This window comes from Hydra vulgaris, chromosome 02, assembly GCF_038396675.1.
Source record: "Hydra vulgaris chromosome 02, alternate assembly HydraT2T_AEP".
In the NCBI taxonomy this organism is placed as follows: domain Eukaryota; kingdom Metazoa; phylum Cnidaria; class Hydrozoa; order Anthoathecata; family Hydridae; genus Hydra; species Hydra vulgaris.
This window is the reverse complement of record NC_088921.1, coordinates 3,464,965-3,487,500: the sequence shown is the minus strand read 5'-3', so window position 1 is coordinate 3,487,500 and position 22,536 is coordinate 3,464,965. Positions and strand designations below refer to the sequence as shown.

The window sequence follows — 22,536 nt, the reverse complement described above, 5'->3', positions numbered from 1 at the left end:
TTTGTGATGGCTTTATTATTTGTCTGGATCGCATCACTTGTTTATTATTTTTATGGAATTATTCTGAACTTAACTTCAACTTCATCGTTTCTTCCCTTGATGTTTTCAATTTCTTTTTTCAGTCTTTAAACCATATGGTTGAAGCATTTACTTTCATTCATTTATTTGATGATTTGTGATATTGTGGAGTAGGTTTGAAATATGACGTGGATATACATGAGTTACAGTTACTACTTTGATCAACAATATAATTTGTTTTCGTACTACTCTTTGTGTCCACTGCTGACCACATTTTGTCTCTTGAGTCAATTTTACCCATATACTGTCACCCTCCTTAAATCTCATCTTATCTGCTTTTCTCCATATATCAACCCCTGGAATAAAATATAGTGGTTTCGTCCTAAATAGCATAGATCAACTCAGTACTATCTGATGATATCTTGTATAATTGTATTTCGTCTTATGATATTGTATATCGTATAACGACTTTTTTCTAAGCATTTTCCCAAAGTTATTTATCTTTTACTAATTTTAGTTAGTCTATTTTTTTGCACAAATAGTTTAGCTTTGATGTAGTATAAATATATGGTACAACCACTTGTATATTGAGTATACAAAAATATGGTCTCTATATATGTATATAAATTATACACATGAAAAACATTTAATTTATGCTTTTATGTATATATTTGAAATGTATGAGTTTAATGTTGTTTTAATTCCATTTTTAGAACCAAGAACATTAAGTGTACCATTAAATGCCATTAATACTCTTGAAGAACGGCAAATTCTTGCAACATATGCTGATGTTTGTTCAAAAATTAAAGACCATGAAATATTACATACAGTTCATTATGTTGCAGCTTACACAAAAGGAATGGAGAAAACAAAAGAAGGTTTGACTTATTATAACTATTTTTTTTTTTATAAATTAATTGATGGCTAGATTGCTTTTTTTAATTCAATTTTTAAAGTTGATCTAAATTAAAAGCTCAGAAAAGCAAAAAATAATGTGGTTACTTTTTTATTTAGAGTTAATTAAGAAAAATCATAAAGTATTTTTTGAAAATAAAGATTTTTCTTATTCTGGAGTGCCGTTTATTGTTTCGTCCCATCGCACTCTTGATTGTCAGCAAGGCAAGGATAGAAATGTTAAACTGAAAGAACAGTATAGAAAAAAACAAAATGATAAAGCAGTAAGTTAAACTTTTTATCCTTTTTTTTTTTTTTTTAATTAATTTCTTTAAATGTTTAGGTTGCAGACCATTCTTTCAAAAAAAGTAAAACTAGTTTGCAAGTTACAAAGAAGTTTAATTGTCCTGCTAAGGTTCACATTAAGGAAGTTTATGAGTTTCCTGAATTTAAGGTATTGTATTCCTAATTTTAAGTTTTGTGATTAGGATTTTTTTAATGGTAACATACAGTTAATTCCCGATTAATGGAACCTCCAAGGAACCAAGGAAAATGGTTAGACTAAAGCAATTTCCAATTAATATGAATTTTGACTGATATTAGTTTGAGTTAAGGTGATTTTTTTTAATTAAATGTTTAAGTATAAACATATACTCCATTATACTAACAGAAACGTGAAAAATGTCTCGGTTAAAGAAGCTTGTTTTGTATTCACTCTGTACACTTAAAAGATAACATTGAAAAAAGTTTAGCATCACAATAACTTTCTTATCATTTGGTAATATTGCGTCCAAAAGCTAGCGATTTTTTATTTCAAAATTAATTAAAACTTTAAAATTGCTTTTTTAACGTTATTTATTAAGATTTGTTTCAATAAGAGTCTACTTATTCAAAGTTCTAGATATCCAAGTTTAGACTAAACGGGAAATTTTTAATAGTATTCAATTAGACAATTTTAAGGGACCAAATAAAACAGTTCGAGATAACAAAAATTGTAGTTAACGTGTATTTTACTTAACAGAAATTAACTGTATTTTTTAATTTTTTTGTTTTGTTGTTATTTCATTAGTATATTCAAATATTTGTTAAGTTTTTTGTTTATATCGTTTATAGAAGCAATTGAGTAAATAATGTTTTCAACTCTATTATAGTTTTATATATATTGTGAACATAGGGATGATATTATATTATTAACATTAGTAGGTGTATTTTATATTTCCATCATTTTATTTTTTTAATCACTCCATTGATTAGTTCTAAACTATATGAGTGAAACCTAACCTGATTTTGTTAAAATTATAATAAAATGTGTAGTTTCATTTTTTGGTTGAAGAGTTTTTTTTTTAATTTTACTAATTTTCTTATTAGGTTTATAAATATTTGTTGACATTTCATTTCTTTTTTAAAGCTTGATAGGGATTCAGAATGGCTAAGAAAAGATGCATTAAAAAAGCTACGAGTAGCTCTTACTGAAAACAGAAATATTATTATGTGTAGAAAATATGTCTTGATATTATCTGATATATCTGTTCACAGAAACCATCCTATTGGTGATGTAAGTTTTTTAAAATAGGCTTTTAAGAATGATTTTATTTAACTATTTTATCATTCACTGTGCTTTTTAAAGGCTGCAGGTATCAATCAACCCATTTCAGAAGATCTTATTGTTAAAATTGGTGAACTAGTTGGAGTTGGTGTTAATACTGTTCCAGAAATGAAAAGACATCTTGAAAATTTTGTTCGAATAGATTCCAGTTCCAGTAATATGCCACTTAAATCAAATAAGCGTTTCTTCCCAAGGGATGAGACCATCCGTAACCATATGATCAAGCAAGACAAAAGCTTCGTTACTCATTCATAGACCAAGAATGTCTACTTAAAAAAGTAAAAGAATGGGAAAATAACTTTAAGGGATCTTTCATAAAGTTTCGACCAAAAGGTGTCAGTTTAGAAGATAATGACCAAGAGCTTCATAAATCTTTGTTGTTTGTTTATCAAGATAAGTGGCAAAGGAGGCTACTTTTGCGGTATGGTAATGAGCTAGCCTTTCTTGATGCTACATACCGAACCACTCGATACGCTCTTCCTCTATTTTTTTTGGTCGTGAAAACAAACATTGATTACCAAATAGTTGCCATCTTTGTTTGTGAAAACGAAACTACAGAAGCCATTACAGAAGCACTGCAATGCCTAAAACAATGGAATCCTTCATTTGAACCAAAATTCTTTATGACTGACTATTCAAATGAAGAAATAAATTCCTTTGAATCTGTGTTTCCAGGTAGGGTTTTTTTTAAATATTTTTTTCACATCTAAGTTTTTAAACATAAATTTTTTGAAATAGAGTTTAATTTGTGAATATTTCTTATATGTGTGTATTCAATCACTTTAGGGTGTAGTGTATTTATTTGTGACTTCCATCGGAAGCAAGCTTGGGGGCGATGGCTGTCCAAATCTATTAATGGATGTTCTATAATAAAAAATGATGTTAAGGTAAAGCTACGTAGAATCGCTCATGCAAAAACAGTTACTACTTTACTAGTATACTACTTTAGTTTTCAATAAGCAACTTTCTAGTTTCTTAATAATCATAAATGTTTTTTAATTCAAAGAAGTAAGAAATGTCGAGAAATGATGAGAAAGAAGGGTTAAATGTTTTAACAATGTTTGAAATAAAAAACTTAATTTTATTTTTTTTAATCTTTTATAAGAATTGGCAATAATTTATTAAATAGAATAAGTTAGATTTAAATAACTTGTTGTGTCATTATTAAGACCCAAGATTTTTTTATTAATTAAATGTTTAAAAATCAATTAAAATTTTTATTATTTTCAATACTTTTCAAAGTTATATCCTATTTTAAATATTCTTAGAGATGGTTATTTGCCTACCGACAAGATAGGCTATTGTTGAATATTAATACCAACAATGGAATTGAATGTCAAAATCAATCTTTTAAATACAAATTTTTGGAAAGAAGAAAGACATCTTCCCTTACTACTATGCTTAGTGTTTGCATTGAAGAGTTCCTTCCGCACAAGTATGACAGGTTAGTCTACTGAAAAAAAAATTTAATTCTGCTATTGATAATAATAATAATAATAATATTTATAGTTATTCTGATTAAGTTAATAGTATTTCTAGGATAATAATATTATTAGTATTAGTATAAATATTAATAATATTATTAGATAACAGTAATAAATATAGCCTACCATAAAGTATTAAATAATTGACATTTTTTGTAAATCTTTATATAATGTGATTCACTTTTCTCCTTAAAATTTTTATTATCTTGGTCCTTCAGTAATGAGCTTTAAAATCTGTAAAATCTTTTAAGAATATTTAGTTAATGAGTATATAATTGCTGAAAAAAGCACTTATAGTAACACTAACTATAATAGTATTTGACTATTTTTGTGAGTTTGTTATAGTAACAGTTTTTATTTTGTGTATTTTAAAAAACTAATGTTAATAATGTTTTTAGCTATGTTGATGAAAACAGAAGAGCAAGTTCATCATATAAAAAGTATCATGAGAAAATACCAAATTATTTGACAAATCGTCCAAGGCCTTTGGTTAATCATTGCATAAGAATGATTGACAAATTGTATGGTGTTGATTTATCAGTAGTTACTGCTTTGACAAACAGACTAAACAATGTTCCATCATTCCAGTTTAACAGTAGGCTTATATACCAGTGTTTTCTTGGTGATGCAGAACATTTACCAACTTGTTCTTGCCCAGCTTGGTTTACTAGTGCATATCCATGCAAGCACTTCTTTGCTATCTTCCTTAAAGAAAATCTTTCTTGGTTTGATTTGGGTGCAGCTTATAGAGATTCTCCCTAGATTTGTTTTCAGAAGAAAGTGGTCCATCTATTACTGTTAATTCTCCAGAGTTTACTACATCAATGGGTAATTCTGCTGAAAATGATTCTGCTGAAACACTATTAAAAACAAATACTGAGTTAACCAAAATATGTCATACAATCCCAAGAAGTAATAGTCAGGTATTAAAAGATAGCCAACATTCACCAGAAGCATGTAGAGAACTGTTGAATGACATTAGACAGTTGACATATCTATGTAACTCTCAAAATACATTAGATAATTTATTTGAAGAGCTGCTTAAAGTGAAAACTACCTTAGTTCAAAGTCTTCCATCTGAAAAAGGTATTCTTTTACATCCAACGATTCAACCAGAAACTTGGAGCAAAACCATAATAAAGTCACCAAAACCTTTTAATCTACCTGTTAGACGAAAAAGAAAATTGATCAAGCGATTTGGTGCTAAATATGAACAAAGTAAAGCTGCCACAGAAATCTGTGTAAAGCTTGATAAGAAGGAGTCTTGTTATTCTGAAATTATTACAGATCACTCAATTGATGAAAATTGTACAAGTTTTTTGGTTACCAATGATGTTCAATGTGACAATCAGTTAATTGAAGAAGTTATAGCTGGTGAAAGCAATGAACATCGCAGAGCCACTTTAAGTGAAATCAATGATAATCAACTTCAAAGCAAGTTTCAGCAAATTCAAAGTCTTAGTTCCTCCTTCATTGGAGGCGATGAACTCTTTGCAATTAAACATTGTGAAATGCTTAATGACAAGGTTATTCACTTTTGCCAACAAATGATGAAGATTCAGCTGGAGATTGATGTCGGACTGCAAGATACCATAAAAGGAAAAATCAATGCTTTTCATATCTATCAGTTCGTTCCATTTGTTCAAGTTCTTCACGATGGAAATCTTCATTGGGTTTGTGTCAGCACACATGGTTGTGAAACAGGGGAGATTTTTATGTTTGACAGTCTTTTTCATGGAACTATTACTGTTGAGACAAAAAGGCAAATTTGCTCTATTCTACACTGCAGTATAAACTTTGTTTCTGTAAAAGTATTGCCTATTCAACAACAAACTAATGGTGTTGATTGTGGACTATATGCCATAGCATGGGCAAGACAGATTCTTGAAAAAAATATTATACCTTCAACTACCACGATGTTTGAACAAAGTGAAATGAGAAAGCATCTCCTAAAATGTGTATTTAACAACCATTTAGATGTTTTTCCGCTCACTGTCAATCCTTCTTTGTATCGAAGATGTGCACCAAAAACATTTCGCATTCTTTTATATTGTTCATGTCGTATGTTTTGGACCCATGAAGACGAACACATCATTAACAGGTAGATAATCGAATTATCATATTTAAGGACTTAAGTTTATTTATTACAAACTGTCTGTTTTGTATGCAGAAGTTTTTCAAAAGTTGACATGCTTGTGCATTGTTAATTAACAATGGTTAGAAATATACTGAGACAAGTGAAGCAATTAAAAAAGTTATCTTTATTTTTTCTAGGCAAATGGCTCAATGTTGCACTTGTAAAAAATGGTTTCACCGCGAATGTCAAAGAATCCCTCAGAGTGCATTTGAGAAAAAAGACGAGCTTTGGAATTGTCAAGATTGCTTGGATGTATTATGAGGTAAGAAAAAAACTTTAATAGCTGTATAAAAAAAGTTTAGCACAATTACATTTGCGATATTTGTACGACAAGTTATATATTTTTGGTTTGTTAATTAGGTATTCCTATTAGGTATTTTTTCCACTACCATTTCTTTATATATAATTTTTTATTACCTCTAATTGCCTTCACATCATTAAAAAAAATTAATACATATAATTTATGTTTTAGGTTTGTTTGCTTTTGTTTTAGGCCTGCAAGGAAAGCATTTCGGAATAGTTTTTAACAAATTAAGTATTTATATCACAACATATCAGCTATTAACTTTTCCACACTTGATAAATTTTATTTAGAAAAGAAACTAAAGAGCTTGATCGACTACTAGTACAAGTTGTAATGACACCACTTCTAAAAACGGTTATTTTCATATCAATCAATCATCAATCAATCATATATATTCTGAAAATAAATTTTCACGGCTATTTACAAATAGTATTGAAATACTAATCTCAAGTAAATACCTTAAAAAATAGTTTATTTATATACAATTAATCTTAGTAATAATAATAATAATAACAACAATAACAATAATAATAATAGTAATATATTTAATAATAATAACAATAATAACAAAAATAATAATAATAATAATGATAACAATATTAATATTAGTAGTAATAGTTAAAAGTAGTTAATAATAGTAATGTAAATATTTATAGAAATTACAATAAGCAATAGTAATGACAACAAAATATATAATAAAAATTAAAAAAAAAAAAAAAAAAAAAAGAAAAAAAAAAAAATACTAAAGACAACAAAAATTGATAATAGAAATTATAAACACTAACTATATTTTTTTAATAAAAAGTAGAATAATCTAGTTTTAAAGGTTGAGAATGAATTGAGAGCTTTTAGTTCATAAGGAAGGTTGTTCCAAGTTTTAATGCTTTGATACTTTATAGATTTATGTCCGTATTTATGAGAGCAATGTTTAGAGACAGACAGGTTTAAATTACTATTGGAACGAAGGTGATAACGAGAGTTGGCACTTTTGGAAAAGAAATTGATGAAAGTTAAAGGTAGGTTATTGTGTTGGTGGTTCCAGACAAATTGGCAGTTTGAAAATTGAATATAGTCACATAGTTTTAATACTTTAAAAGTTAGATAGAGCACATTAGAATTAAATTTAATATTCTGAAAATAAATAATTTTTAAAGCCTTGTTTTGGAGGTGGGATAACCTAATAAGAGCTTGTTGATGGGACTGCCCCCAAATTTGGCATGCATATATAAGATGTGAGCCGAAAATAGCATGGTATATGTTCAAAAGTGTTTCAAGATTAACATAATGGCGAACTTTGGCCAACATACCATTAGATCTACTTAGTTTCATTGCTAAGTCTTCACAGTGGGATAAAAAGGAAAGATTTGAATTAATTTTTATACCAAGATATTTAATTGAGTTAACAGGTTCAATTTTTTTGCCACTTAATCTAAAGTTCATATGTTTATAGATTTTTGTTTTATTTGATTTAAAGATAATAAGTTCAGTTTTGTTAGAGTTTAGAAAAAGTTTGTTGGAGCGAAGCCACTGAACTAGATTGGCAAGATCATGGTTAATGTGTTTGTTAATTTTTTTTAAGGATTTATTAATTAGCATTAGGTTAGTGTCATCAGCAAAGTGGTAAACAGTAGCAAACTTAATGGACGTATGAAGATCATTAATATAAAGAAGGAAAAGCAGTGGTCCCAATACTGAACCCTGTGGAACACCATTAGAACATTTTACAAGGGTAGATTTTGAGTCATTAATAGCAACAAATTGTGTTCTATTGTTTAAGTACGAAATAAACCATTTAAGGGGTACGCCTCTGATCCCATAATAATCTAATTTTTTTAACAAAATTGAATGATCTACTGTATCGAACGCTTTCTGTAAATCGACAAATACACCGCATGCAAAATATTTGTCATCGATTGCTTTTCTAATCAGTTCAGTCATTTCAATGAGAGCATGAGTTGTGGAGTGATTGGCACGAAATCCATACTGATGGGTGTAAAAACATTTAAATTTTTCAAGAAAAGCATAAAGCCTAATATGCATTGCCTTCTCAAATAGTTTACCTATATTAGAAAGCAAGGAGATGGGTCATAGCCACATAAAATTTTAAAAACATGTTATTTGAGCATTGGAGACTTTTCAACTAAGGCGCATGATATGGCACATCAAAGCATATCCAAGTTAAAGGACTTATTTTTAATCTCATAATTTTGATACGTATATATCATAATTCTTACCATTTTTTGTCGTTACTATAGAACGACAAAAAATGGTAAAAATTATGATATATGAAAAATGGTATGATAGATAATGTTATATAACACTTAATTTTTGGTAAAATTCGCAAATTTCTGCTCCGTCATAACTTCCCATTGTTACATCAAAGCATTCGTGCGTGGTTTTTTTCTTTCACGTTTCCTTATTAAAATAGAGTAAAGTTTTTCTGCAATGCCTTATTATACGAGTAGTATCCTCAGTAATTTCTAAATGGGATTTTCCAAATTCTATTGTTTTATCTAAAATTTCTGGTGTAATTGAGGGGTAAAAATCATTAATATCAAATTGTATAAATGTGCATTCATTTTTATTGTTAATTTTAGAAAACCAATCTATAACATCAGTGGTATTTTTCCACTGATGTAAACCTAATTTTTTCCGAATAGAGTTATTAATTTTGTCTAGTTTTATTTTACTAACGTGCCCTAGTTCACTTTTTGAAGGAACTAGCAGCCTTCAAGGGAGTTTATTTTGAAAATTTGGTTTGTGATCTTTTAGTGAAACAAACGCTTGCACTGGTGCAGCTGATTCAATTCTCGCATCTAAATTAATTTTTTTGGCAATGTTTTGAGCTTCTAAATTAATGGCGTTTTCCAATTTTTTTGGTGCTTTTGCATAATTATTAGAAATATTATCGCGCAGTAATTTACCTCTTAAAAAATTATAAAAACAAATGACCAAATTAAATTATCCCCATTCTAAAGAAATTTATTTAGTAATTACTTTCTGTAACTACCTGTTTACCAAAAAAATATAGTAATTATAAAAATTTATTTTTATTTATAATTATAATAATTCATAACTTCCTGTGAAATATTTTTTTCTATAAATTGAATTTTTTGAGATTTAGTAACTCTTCCTGATGATCCAGCAATGGTGAAACTTAAAGTTGAAGAGCAAAGTTAGATATGTGTTTTTTACTAATTTATTATTGCTCTGTTCTTTAAGAACATTGAGCACTCTATTTGTAAAATATACTAACATAATTTACATATATATATATATATATATATATATATATATATATATATATATATATATATATATATATATATATATATATATATATATATATATATATATATATATATATATATATATATATATAATGCAAAACCGAGATGAATAAATTATAAAGATTGTTTATAGAAATAAACACTTACTTAGAGTTTCCAAATGAAACATTTTATTTTCAACCCCTTCATAAGTACCTAATAAAAGATGCATATTTTGGGGTTGAGTAGAAGTGGGTTTAAAGCCGACTAATACTTATCCCAGGATAAATTTTCTTTCATAACTTTGCTTTTTATTATTCAAAGAAACCGTGGCCACGGAATAACAGTTCAAGGATTGCGGCTAGGAATCACCCACTACACACAAACGAGCTTTGAGTTGGTTCCCTTACTTGTTAAAATTATTCGCCATAATATGGCGAATAAATTTACATAAGCAACATAAATAACGCCATATAATGGCGTTATTTATGTTACTCTTATAGTTTCATTCAGGGCCGCCCAGAAAAGGGAGGAGGGAGCTTAGGGTACATTTTACTTAGGCTCACTGACAAAGGAGGCTTATGCGACCCTCAATAAAAAATGTTTTTGTTGTGACTAGCATGCCTAATGAATACATTTTTTTTTGAACTAGATAATAGATAACCAGCTGAATCATTTCAAATATTCCTGCCTTTGGGTGTGCTAATCAGTCTAGTAATACAGCAAATTACGAGATACCAGGTAGAACTTTTTTTTTTTTAACTTCTTTACAAGTTCAAATAAAAAATTAAAGCTTCAATAAAGTCTAAAATTGGCATCTAATAATCCTACGACCGACCAATTAGTCAAGGTATAGCTTAATATCTGGATTATCTTGTTTGGATATTCATAATTTTATTCCAAAAACGGTTATAAAAATTCTATTGAAAAAAGTTTACGCCACCAACAGTGATGAACTCTTGAGTCCAAGAGAGCCATTGTTCCTTCAAATCAAGTAATCCATGTATAATTTAATACATTTTGTTTCGTTTTATAATCGTTTGTTAATAATATAATAATAATTGCTTAATTTCAAGAACAGTTGCAAAATACACGATAGATTTGATTTATGTAAGATTTCACGATGTACTAACCAAAAATTTTATCAGACATCACTAAGTCTTTGTGCGGGCCTGCTTTCCCTAACAGCTTCAAAACTATCGTACTCATTTAAATCTATTTTTAAACTGTAAATAGTTTATGCACTTTACCATGATTTTTTTTTTTTGTTTGGTTCAAAAGCAAAATATTTTTAAATACTTTCTTTTGCAAACTTATCTTTTATGCGTTTATGCATTTTGCCAAAGAAGCAAAATATCATCTTCGTTTGTTTTGCGGGTAAAATTATGGTCTTGATTACAAAAGGTTTACACAGACTAAGTATTATATTGACATTTTAGTCGAGAATAAAACTGGTAATAGATAGTTGTATAATGGCAGTATTAATCAAAATGCAGCGCATTAGGCTTCTATCAAATCAAGTTTAAACTGAAATTTAATAAAAGCATGCACCGAGCAAATACAGAGTCAATGGATGTTAGCTATATTTCTGAGATCTGTGGGTTGGATTTCGATAGTCCTATTAATATAATATCAATGCGACAAAATATCAAAAGAATAAAAACACGAATAAATAAGCAAAAAATAACAACTATATTTTATCAGTCTTTTACATAAATTGTAAAATAAAAATTTCATATGCATCAAACAGTCCTTTCATTTTTAAGCCTTGTTAGGGAATTTTTTTCGCTATTTTTTGGATAGCTGTTTTTTCGCTTTTGTCGTTAAACTAAATGCGTAAAAATATTTTAACTAAAACTCTCATCATAAAAGTAAACTGAATTACGAATTGTAATGGCCTAAGCATCCAATTTGATGTAACAAATGTTAAGACAAAAAAATTTGATGAGGAAGGTTGTGTTCCATTCGGGCAAGTATATACCTGCCTACAAGTTCTTTTACAGAAAAGTGACTTTTAAGGGACACTCATCTGTACCTGTATAAACAAAAATAAATGTAGATTAATTAATTATAAGAAAACTTGAGAATGATTGCATGAGAAGACACTTTTGAAAGATTTAAACATATTCATTCTAGATTCATATTCTATATTTTAGATGCATATCTTCAAACACAATATTCACATATAAGACTAATTAAAATTTCATACCTAAATCTTAGATTTCTATCAAAAATCACATTAGATTTATATCCAACAACTACATCGCTTTTAAACGGATTTTTTTTTTTTAATTTTTGAAAAAATTTGATTCCACCAGTTGCACCTGAAAATACGTAATGAAAGTACACCTGAATTTACGTTTTATATTATATTTTCATTAATAACTTTCTTCCAAAAAAATGTAAAAGAACCTACTCATTTACATCAAACAAACAAAAAAAAAACGTTTTAAATTAGTAATGGCTAAATTAAGTGAGTATAAAAGGCTAAAATACAAACAAATTAACTAATGGTTGCAACTCACAGTTGATTTTGATTTTGTTAATGGCTGCAACTTGTCCTGGGATTGCAATAATGATAATTAAATATGCTTATAAAAATCAAACTGCAACAAGAAGAAGAAATGGCTAACATTTTAAATTATACAAAAAACTTTATTAAAAATATACTTAAATAAATATGCTTTATAAAAAAATACTAATGTTACTTTTTTAAAAACTATTCCTAAATTTTTTCAAGACTAATTGTTAATAACACTATTTTAAATTTTATTAATTCCTTTAGAACATTTAATTTTATCTGGGACATCATATCCTTTTGGTCCCCTATCTGTGAACGCTACTCACGAAGATTTAATGGATAACCATTAAACAAAACAAATGATTAATCATTATTCAATAATCATTTACATTTACAAAACATTTACATTTACAATTTACAAAATAATCATTTACATTTACAATTTTTTTTATTAAAAAAATTTTTTTTTAACATCTTCACTTCCAACAAGGTTGCAAGCAACTATTAGAGTTGGAAATTACTGGAAGAGAAAAAATGAAGTTTATAGAGCAAGATAACGATTGACAGACGACTTGAAAGATTGCAAATTATATGAATCAGGAAAGCAAGATGAAGGACACAAATTCCAAAGAACTGATGTTCTAGGGAAAAAACTAGACAAATAAGAAATTTTGGAGCACTTAGGAATAGCCACAGTAAAAGGATGAAACTTGCAGAATGACGAGTAACACAAGAATGAATTTTTGTAGATGACACAAGAGGCGCTAGCTTATTAGAGCAGTGCCCATTATAGAATTTGTAAAAAAGAAAAAGAGAAGCAACATTATGACAATGTTATAATGGTTGGAGGTTGGCTGCAACAGCAAGTTCAACTATGTTTACTATGCGTTTTTGCACCTTGTTTGAAAGAGAAAGGGCATCATTGATCCGTCCCAGATATGGCAACAGAATTCCATACAAAGGCAATTTTGAGATTTACAGAGATAAAGAATAGAATCCGGAGAAAGAAAGAGGCGAGCTCGATAAAGAGATGCAACCTTAGCAGATGCTAATTTTGCAACCGATTTGATATATGGTTTCCAAGAAAGATTGAAAGTAAGAGTTAATCCTAGAAGATGAAGAGTAGGTGACTCATCGAGTACATCACCATTCATAAATATAGGAAGATCTAAATCAAATATAGGAAAATCTAGATTATTGCGATAACGATTGGCTGAAAAATTGGGTTTTATTAGAGTTATAGTTCACCAACCACTGTGAGCCCCATGCTGTAGCAGAAGTGAAATCCTTTTCAAACTCAAATGCCCCCTCCAAGCAATCAGAGAGTATTGGCTTCTTATCAAGACAAGAATAAATGGTAGTATAATCAGCGAACAATGCCACCTTAAATATGAGAATATCTGGAAGATCGTTGATGTAAATTAAAAAGAGTATAGGGCCAAGGATAGAACATTTAGGAATCCCTGAAGTTACAGGATATGAAGAAGAATGCTTTCCATCAAAGGCAACTTTTATACTATGATTGGATAGGAAGAATTCAAAAATCTTAAAGATGCTACCTGATTCACCATAAGAAGAAACCTTATTGAGAAGACCAGCATGTCAAACTTTATCAAAAGTTTTAGAAATGTCAATAGTGATAGCCTTAACCTCTCCAGATCTATCTAATGCATGAAAAAATCGATCAGTTATTATTGTTAGCAAATCAGCTCTAGAACGAGAAGATATATACATATATATGCATATATATATATATATATATATATATATATATATATATATATATAAATATATATATATGTATATATATATATATATATATATATATGTATATATATATATATATATATATATATATATATATATATTAATGCGTAAACGCCATAATGGAATCAATCAACCTAAAAAATTGAAATAGACAAATTAACAGAAAACATTGTCTCCCTTCAGGCTGATTTCTACCTTGTTGCAACAGTGATTTTAACACTGGCAACTATGTCAGGAATACTACTGCTGTTAAAATTTAATAGTAACTTGAAATTGGTCATTTTAAAGAAGATTTTCAGTTATTCGAACTTTCGGTTATTCGAAGTAAATTCTTGTTCCCCTTGGAGGTTTGAATAACCTGGAGTTTACTGTATATATCTAAATATATATATATATATATATATATATATATATATATATATATATATATATATATATATATATGTATATATATATATATATATGTATATATATATATATATATATATATATATATATATATATATATATATATATATATATATGTATATATATATATATATATATAATTATATATATATATATTCATTTATATTTATACATTAATATATATATATATACATATATATATATATATATATATATATATATATATATATATATATATATATATATATATATGTATATATATATGTATATATATATGTATATATATATGTATATATATATGTATATATATGTATATATATATGTATATACATACATATATATATATATATATATATATATATATATATATATATATATATATATATATATATATATATATATATATATATATATTTATATATATATATAAATAGTCAAAAAGTTTCTTCCATAAACTGTAGTTTTAAATTAAACGCTACTAAACCAGAAAAAGTTTTTTTCATGATAGATTGTGTCCACACTATGTCCACACCATGCTCATAGAGTGATTTCATCCCATGTATACCAAACTTGTTTTGGATCATCTTTTAATCCAGAGGTTAATTTTTTTCAACAATTTTGTGATAAGTGGAGTTAACTTAATTCTGAGTTATGGGTCCTAACTAATACAGATCTTCAAGTGTAACTAGTATTTTAGTTAATTTAGGAGTATTTCTAGCTATTTTACATAGAAAACATTATATTTAGCTTTTCTTTGCTGTATATCTTCTATAATTATAACTTTACGATTCATCCATTACCACATTAACATATTTAACTTTTTCACTCAGCTCAATTAATCAATCAACATATTTTCATTTTTAATAATATATAAACAATAGTGAGGAACATTTACAAACAGTTTTAGACTGATGATGCATAAAGACCTACAATTGTGTAAAACAATTATTGTAAAATAATTATAATAAAAATAAAAACAACAATAATTATACTAATAATAATAAAGTAATGATATTATTCATAACAGTAGTTATAATAATAATTACAGTTGTATTAATAATAATGGTTTAACTATAATAGTTGTAATATTACTATTAATAGTGATTTAATAGCTATAATAAGATTTATTAATAAATTTAATTCTTCTGCAGCAATGAATGCAGTTTTTTAAAGTTTCCATTTGGACAGTCTTTGGATTCGTGTTTATAAGCACAATAAACGTTTTTTTAGATATATAAATATTTTTCTAATAACAAAAAAGAAGCTCAGATTTTGTATTAAAAAATATGACTTATCTGTACTGAGGATAAGTTACTTAGAATAGTATACCTAATAGAAAAGAAAAAAACTTATATTGTATAGGTAGTTAGTAGAGAGATTATTAGAGGTTGTTAAAGTTATTAGAGATTTGCAGTGTTATGCAAAAGGATAAAGTCTTTGTTCTTTTATATAAATTCTCTAATCTCTAATAATTATCTATACTTATCTAAACCGTACTGCTAAATTTTGTAATGCTATGATGTCTTTATATAATATAATTGGTTATACTATATACTTTATGATATACACCACATATGTAAACAGCAACTTTTTTATAAAAAAACTAATAATTTCTTTGTACAAAGTTCTTTATAAAAACAAAAAAACTATTAGTATACTCATAATAAAACTAAAAATTTTCATTATAAGATAATTTAATTAGATATTAAAGTTAATTGAATTACCATACTCCAAAATATACGATAATAAAAGAAACATTCAGTAAACAACATTTTAGTATGCTTCAAAAGTAGGTTGCGAATATTTGCGAAAAAGCATTCCGGAGTCTGCAATTTTCAAAATTTGCGAGACCTCCTTTTGAAGCATACTAAAGATCGCTAACCCTGTACACGTTGGACCAGGTTTCTTGTTTTAGTCTAATTGATAATTCATTAGTATTACTTGTTTTAAGATTGCGTATTTTCAAATTTATAACTTTTGGTTCACAATCAGACATGGTTTTTAAATTTCTTACTTTTATAAAGATCGGAAAGTGATCGCTTATATTGTTCATAAATATCCCGGTTTCAAAATCCTTTTTCAGGTAATTATTAATTAAAATATTGTCTATTGCCGTTGCCGAGGTTTTTGACACTCGTGTTGACTTATTTATTGCTGACAAGACATTAAACTTAAGAAGCAAATGAAATAAAATAAATAAAAAAAACTTTTTAAAAATAGCTTTCTATTCAATCGACTAAAAAGTAGAAAATAACTTTTTTCTGTTTCTAGTACAAGTGGAAATCATGTACTTAGTAATAATCACTTTTGTAAAGCCAATACTGGAAGACATTGAAGGCAATTCATGTACGTATGTAAACAAACAAACTCATCGAAGTAAAGGAATAGAAAGTTTGGCGCCTTTTAAGTCAGATGCTTTCAAAATCAAATTCGTTTTAAATGTACATAAAGCTAAAGGCGCCAAACTTTCTATTCCTTTACTTCGATGAGTTTGTTTGTTTACATACGTACATGAATTGCCTTCAATGTCTTCCAGTATTGGCTTTACAAAAGTGATTATTACTAAGTACATGATTTCCACGAGTACCAGAAACAGAAAAAAGTTATTTTCTACTTTTTAGTCGATTGAATAGAAAGCAATTTTTAAAAGTTTTATTTATTTATTTTATTTTCTACTTTTTAGTCTTGATAAAATTGAATTATTACACTTATTGATTATGATTAATATTCAATAAAAATTTATTTTAAATTCTGTATATAATAATTAACAAAAATATTTGGAGCATATTTTTTTTTATTATTAATTTAAATGTTGGTTGGGTCTTCTTCTCGGTTGATGTATTTGTTCTTTTTTGGACGCATTTTTTTTGTCAGAAGTTAGCAAGTGGAATATTAGTAAAATTTTTAATTAAATTTATATTGATACTGAACACTTTTTGATGCCCTCTCGGTTTCCGATATTTTTTTCGGAGTTCCAGATCTAACCAACAAGGAGGTGGGGCATCGTAAATCTAAAATACTTATTGAATCAAATGTAACAAATATAGCTATTGTTAGTCGGCAAAAGATTATTTGTAAAATTTCAGGGCTGTACGATCAAAAGAATTGCTTCAAAAAGCGCTGTGAAGTTTTGGCCTCCACAAAAAAAAAATGAGGACTCGTCAGTGAGAGAATAGAAAGCTATAAAAAGGATTTTGTTTTCGGAAACTTTGAATAAGTTAGAGCATTAAGGTTTATGTCTCTAAAAACGTACAAAGTTTTATTTTCTTTATTTATTTTTTCAATTGTATTTTAGATAAAAGTTTAAAATGATTTGATTTTACCACTTGGTGGACGATGAACGCATACGATTAAAATATTTCGAAATTTTTAATTCATAATTTCAATGAAAAGGCTTTCAAAATAAACGTTTGAGAAGCATAGTATGTTTTTTAACATTAAAATCATGCTTTTTCGAGACATAAAGCCCTAACCTTTCTCCTTTTTCTGCCTCCTCTTGTTTGACTAATAATTTTATAAAGTGGCAAATTCAAAGTAGAATTTAATTCAAGAGAATTTTCAAAATCATGCCAAGTCTCTTAAAGAACGTCGAACGTGTAATTTATAATATTTAAAAACTCTTTTAGTTTCTCAAAATTTTGCTTCTAATGTTTATATACAAAACTGAAAAAGAACAATGATCGTTTTTTATTTTAAAATATAAAGGATCAATATATGGTGTGTCGATTAAGTTTATTTGGGTTTCTTGAAAAATGTTTATATTTTCTTCAGACAGGTTATTTAGAAAGCTAGCCTCAAAAGATTTTAAATTTTCAAAATGCGTCGCCATTTTTAACGAATAAATAAAAAAATAAAAAAATAGATAAAAACAATGAATTAAATCAAAACATTAAAAATAATCTTACTCGTTTCTGTGCGTCAAACAACCAACTGCGCTGTGGTCAATTTTTTCATTTCCGTGCGTCGAATTAACAATTACTTTATGGATGTTTTCTTTAAACTCATGAACACCTAATGACCCTGACCCTAACCCTAACCCTAACCCCGACCCTGAACAATTACTTTATGGATGTTTTCTTTAAACTCATGAACCCTAACCCTAACCCTGACTCATGAAGTTTATTGTACACGACTTTAGCCTAATGACCATTTTGTCGATATAGCTTGGCCTGCTCAAAAAGTTCTTTTCGTATTTTTCGAGTCGTAAAACTATAATCTTCATTTATAAAGATATTGCTCCCTTTTAATTTCATTAGTTTTTCTAAGATTACTTTTTATCTTCATAATCACGAAGCTTTAGAACAATTGTTCGAGCTCGTGCTAATATAGCGAGTCCCACTCGATGGGCTCGTTCAATTTTACTATCTTTTTCTATTCTAAGTTGTACGTTAAAAAGTTTCTTTATTTTTCTTTTGTTATATCCCAATCTTTTTCTTCGTTTGCTTTACCAACGCCATCGATTCGTAAGTTATTTCGCCTGTTTCTATGGTTTCTATCTTCATTATCTACGCTCTTTAGTTTTAGTTCGGTATTGTCCGATGATATTTTTTGCTGCATTTATCTGACATTTGATAAATCTTCACAAACCTTATTTATTTTTTCTTCTACTGCTATAATTTGTCTTCGCATTCGCCACCAACAAAATTCAATCTTGATTTTATTTCGTCTAGTTCGCGACGATCATCTTGAAAACTTGTTTGAAAATTATCAAACTTTTGATTCGTGCTGGAAATAGCTTCACGAAAAAAAAGATAAAATCGTTACTTTTTGTAGATTCAGCATTTCCCTCATCATAACAATGGAAACAAATTCGGCCGATTTAGCCATTAGATAAATAATACGATGCTCAAATCTGAATCTTCCAAATGGGTAGCGTAGTTAACATAGAGCTATATTTATCTGGTGGAATCTGCCAATAACTTTTATTTATCTGGTGGAATCTGCCAATAACTTTTATTTGCGTGCAAATAAAAATAAAAAAGTTCTGTGAAAATCGGCCTTAAAAATAAGTAAATAGTTATTTCAGTCACCGATAAAAACAAAAACTTTCAGTGTAAACAGGCATAAAAATCGTCGACCTTGTACATCTTGATTTGTCAAAAATGGACTTTTGGCTTTTTTTTTACCTAAGTATAAAAACTGTTTAATTCTAGCGTGGCTTGCGGTGAAATGCCCCTTTTTAAGAGCTTTGTCATCATAACTTCAATAGGATTTTATATGATTCAAGCCCCCCCCCCCAACCTTATTAAGTTATCATATTATTAAATCCTATAAAAGTTATGATAAAACAGCTGTTAAAAAATTTGACCGCAAGCCACTTAAATTAAATAGTTTTATGCATGGTTTGTGTTAAATATGAAATTGAATATATAAATTGAAATTTTTTATCAAAAGTAGTTATATTTTTACATGGCGACAGATCAGAAATTTTCACGAACTGACCAAGATAAGTATAGTTTCGATGAAAAAAATTTCCCATCCGCCCTTTTATAAACCCCTTCTCCCTCAATCCCCCTCCCCCACCCCTCCCTCCATTATTAGATTTGGGGTTGATGTTAAAAACTTTTTACCGGCGATAAATTTAACCGACGAAAATAATTTTTGTTAATGTTATATATTATTTTCCAAAATTATAGGCGACAATCTTTCTACTGCTCAAATGGTTTTTGTATTAAATGTTACGGAAGAGGAATCTATGGAAATTTTGTTGAAGATCCAAAGATATGAATATTTAATTGTAGAAACCTTTGATTCAGAACTTTTTGAACCTTTAACTCAAACACACTTTGTTTTTTACAACCTTTTATGTCTTGAGAATGTTATTGATCCGGACAATAGATTTCTAAATATAAATTCATAGATACAAAAAAAATTTTAATAAGTAAAAGTTTTATAACATTGATTTGTAATATTGTTTTGTAATACTGATTTGTAAAACATTTTGCGACTCTAAATTTACGGCTGTAAAATTTCCCAGAGTAAACTTTCTGCAGGTAACATTTTGCACCGGTGATACGTTTTATAACATTGAACTAAAGAAAATAATTCTCACCCCCATCCCTCCTTTTAATCCCACCCACTCCCTCCTTGTATTTTAGACTCGAGAGTACAATTTTCAAGCAAACGTTACACAAATGTTTTTAAATCTTTGATACCTATTTTATCTTGAATATCTAATAAAAACTAATAGCTACTTTTACATTGAAGAACATAGAAAATTAAAATTGATTTGCTTATATTCATATAAAATTACTTATATGAATATAATATTCAGTGCAGCCGTTTTTATATTAAAAATACGCCTCCAATATTAGATAATAATGTTAATTCGTTACAAACATTATTTACATTGTTTGATAGATCGTACGATATTAACGACCTTGATAAACATTCCGAGTTATTTTTAACAAATACATTTAGGCAGTTCAGCAACTTAAAAAAGTCGATGTTTGCAGCAAAACGTACCAAGATTGATAAAGAAACTTTCATAAAGCTTGGAAAAGTGGAGGTAAACAGAAACTTTAAATATATAATTAAATTAAATAATAAAATGACATAATTATTAAAAAATATTTTTCAAATAATTAAGATATTCCTGCATTTATGAACAAAATTTAACTCTGCATATTAAATGACTTATTAGAAATATAAATCATAAAATTTAATATTTTGTTGACATTTCCGTTAATGGTTTTGCTGTCATTTCAAAAAATGAAACACAAAGAAAAAGAAAAAAATGCACTATTATCTCTCAAAAGTCAAAAACTCGGAGATGAGAAAAAAAGCCCCTAGAAAAATGTAAATAAACTTGCTGAAGTCGAGAGTATGAATCCGAATAATGTTTTTGATTTCCTAATTTCTAGATGTTCATCCTCTTGCTGTGTCAAAACTACCCAAATAACAACTTTAATAGTTGTTGCAATCTTCTTTGGTTCATTGTTGGGTTGATCATCATACAGTAAGTTGAGAAAAAATTTATGAGCTAACAATATGGATGTTTACCCAAGCTGAAAAGAAGATCAAGTCTTCAAAAATTTTAGCACTTCTCTGAAAACCATTCCCTTACCTAAACCATATATTGGAGAAATTTTTTTTAACAGTTGGACAGAATAGCTTCAAATATATATCAGGGGCTTGGAGATGCTGTGATCTTTTTTATTTATCTAAAGATCAACGTGAGGATACAGTGTACTCCAAAACTAAAGCAACTTTTAAACGTCATATGTAAATCACACAAAAATATAGAAACAAGATATATTTTTCATTAAAATCTTTTTCCATTATACAAACAAAAATAGTAAGCAATAATTAAAAAATAAAAAAAATATTAAAAAATATACTTATCTTAATTACATACTGCATTACTGACTGTTTCTTTCGATCGGATAACATTGTCTAATTGCTTCCAAAGGTTTTTAATGAGTTTGAGGTCTTGTGAGTTAGCTGGCCATTTCATTAAACTGATTTGATGTGTTTTAAACCAGGTTTTAATAGGTTTAGATGTATTTTTAGGGTTATTGCTATGCCGGAATTGTCTCCTTAAACGCATTTTATCATCAACCAAAAGAACTACTTGTTTTTAAACTTTTAGTTCTAATTCCTTAATTTCGAGAAGTATGAATTTCGAGAAGTATGAATTTCGAGAAGTATGAATTTCGAGAAGTATGAAAGGGATGTTTGGGAAGTATGAAAGGAATGTTTTAAGGAAACGACCTCCGTCGTGCTTTGTTTTGACAGTGCCTCTGACTATGTTTATGCTAATCCATCGGTTGATCACTAATTTTTCCACATTATACTTGACAGAAAGTTCATGTTGTTGAACTCCATTACTAAATTCAGCAATTACTTTTTTCTTATATAAGGTACTAAGTTTATTTTTTACCATTATTTAATCCTAAAATCTTAGAATCATTTATCGAAGGGAAAAGAAAATAAAATTTTAATTATAAAGTTGCACTTTCAAAAAAATTTACTTATAAAAAAAAAGAAATTTATCAACTTAACATGATTTATAGAAATTAAATATATTTTTGTAATTAAATTATTGTTTATTGTCAAAGTTGCTTTTGTTTTAAAGTATATTCAAAAAAATTTTAATTATTAATACAGGTGTTTTGAACGCAATTTA

The 22,536-nt window shown here is 27.7% G+C and overlaps 1 long non-coding RNA gene across 1 annotated transcript; it reads right to left on the bottom strand.

Moving 5' to 3' along the window:
* Window positions 1–11,916: 11,916 nt before the first annotated feature.
* On the bottom strand, window positions 11,917–16,285 carry LOC136076333 (uncharacterized). Its single transcript, XR_010636176.1, has 3 exons — window positions 16,133–16,285; window positions 12,238–12,273; window positions 11,917–12,036 (listed from the first exon to the last, which is right to left on the bottom strand). It is a non-coding gene; the product is annotated as an uncharacterized LOC136076333 (long non-coding RNA).
* Window positions 16,286–22,536: the final 6,251 nt, after the last annotated feature.